A 2,274-nucleotide genomic window follows, 5' to 3' on the forward strand; every position below is an offset into this window, starting at 1 on the left:
GTCATCCCCACTCCAAGGCTGATTATGCATAACTTAATGACTCACTGTTAATCTAAATGACTATTTTTCCATAAGAACTTTTGAAGTACTAAAGCTTAAACTTTTCATTAAAATTTTGATAAATGTCTTTTAAGGAATTAATTAAAAAATTAATCGTAGGAACACCTTTGCTGAAGGAACAATTAATCAAATCAGCCAATTAGTTGCCGAATATAATGAGCGTGTAACGATCAGGATTGAGAGATTGCTGGAAGAACATAGAAGGGAATAAAAAAGACCATATTCAGAACCTTCTAAATGCCATGCAGCATAACACCTTTAAACCCTAAGATAGAATTTTTTTTTTTTCGTTTTTTCTTGTTTCTTTAATTTTCTTTGTTGTTGGTTTTATTTTAACAAGCTCATTTCCATGAAATTCAATCTTCGTCTTATAGTTTGTGACAATAGCTACAATATGCATATCAACAAAATGAGAAAAATTCATAGCAAACAAGTAGGATAAATTAGTTGAACGGCTAAAATTAAATAAATATGTAAGACCTTAAAATCCTTAACATACCAAACCCAGAATAACTTGAGACATAAATAACAACTCCAATAAGTTTGAAAAATTAGGAGATGCTAGATAATGAAAAAACCCAAAGTCACACCAGAATATTAGAAGACAAAAATATCACTACAAAAATAATACACTTTAGGAGAGGTTCTTTTTCGGCGGGTTTCTGAAACCCCGAAAAATTTTCGGTGGTTTAAAATCGAACCCCAAACATTTAAATTTTTTTATTTTTAAAATAATTTTTCTGCACCTTCATTCATTTTACGTTTTTCCCCAAACCCTAATTCCTCACTATTGCCTACATTTCCCCCAAACCACTATCATCATTTCCCTGCTGCCTTCATTTTCTCCCAAACCACAATCTTCATTTCACTGCACCACAAGCACCATCTCAATCTCGCCGTTCTCCGCCACCGTTGTCGGAAGCTTAATTCCACTCTTTGCTGCTCTTCCTTCTCCGAGAAGCACCACACGAACTCCCCTAACTCTGTTGAAGTCGTCGAACTTCCTCTCTTCCCTCTCCCTCTGGTGCTCTTCCCTATCGCCATCCTCCCCTTGCAGATCTTCGAGTTCTGCTATCGCATCATGATGCACACACTCCTTCAAACAAACCTTCCCTTCGGCGTCATCTACACAAATGTCGTCTCCGGAACAGCCGTCGTTGGCTGCATCGATGAAGTCATAAAGCATGAGAGCCTCGTGGATGACCGCTTTTTCCTCATATTAAGGGTCAGGAACAGTTCCAAGTGAACAGTGTGCTGTGCACGAAACCCTACCTGGTCGCCCAGGTGACGTGACTCGAGAACCGGTCATCTCCCTCCACCGATCTCGATCTGGACAGGCTAGCCACTGAGGTGGAGACCTACATGAAGGACGTTATCCGGTTATCCAACTATTATTTTCAATTATACTTTCTTGTGTTCACATACACATGCTTTCTTGGCTATTTGTTCTTGTATTCTGACTACTTGTTTATGTGCTCATGGATATCACTTATTTATGTATATGGTTTGTCTTCTTTTCATAAGCATTCACGCATTGTAAAGAAAACATTCACATTGTTTAAATTCTTTATTACGTGGTGTAGCAGTTGAGACAATAGGTGAGAATTTTTGGGACAACAAAGAATAATATTGAAAAACAATGTTTCCGTCAATTTCATGGATACCAAAAGGAGTATCAAAACCAGTTCTCCACATAACACAAGCCTTGAAGGACCTCCACATGGAACGTTATGATGATGAGGATGAAACCAGTGATATGTACTATCCAGACAACAACATGGATCCATATCTCTAAGATCAAAATATTAGTTCAAAACTTCTATTAATTTGTTATCAGCCTGTTCCCTTTGTTTTCTATGACATTGTTTATTTGTCAGGATTATGACATAACCATTTATCCAACTGATTCTATCATTGTTTGTGCACGGATGAAGGTAGAATGTTGTGATTGTTTTGGTGTTGTTGAGGTAACCAAATTGTTTATTGTTGTAAAAGTATTTTATAATTTTCTTCTATATCCGATTAGACATTACTAGACTTATGATTAATTTTTTTATGCTCTTTTAGGTTTGGACAATTGATGATAGAGAAAAGAAGTTGCATTATCACCATTTCATTATTATTTCAGCATTGCCGCTTTGCGCAGCTTGGCTTGATTCTCCCCTTCAAGGATGAGAGAGAGGTAAAAAAACTGTGGTTTCCTTGCTCGATATT

At 36.8% G+C, this 2,274-nt stretch overlaps 1 pseudogene; it reads left to right on the forward strand.

Annotated features, from left to right (window-relative positions):
* Positions 1 to 859: 859 nt before the first annotated feature.
* Positions 860 to 2,011, forward strand: LOC124831752 (uncharacterized; annotated as a pseudogene).
* Positions 2,012 to 2,274: the final 263 nt, after the last annotated feature.

This window comes from Vigna umbellata, chromosome 3, assembly GCF_029865625.1.
Source record: "Vigna umbellata cultivar VRB3 chromosome 3, Vumbellata_1.0, whole genome shotgun sequence".
Taxonomy (NCBI): domain Eukaryota; kingdom Viridiplantae; phylum Streptophyta; class Magnoliopsida; order Fabales; family Fabaceae; genus Vigna; species Vigna umbellata.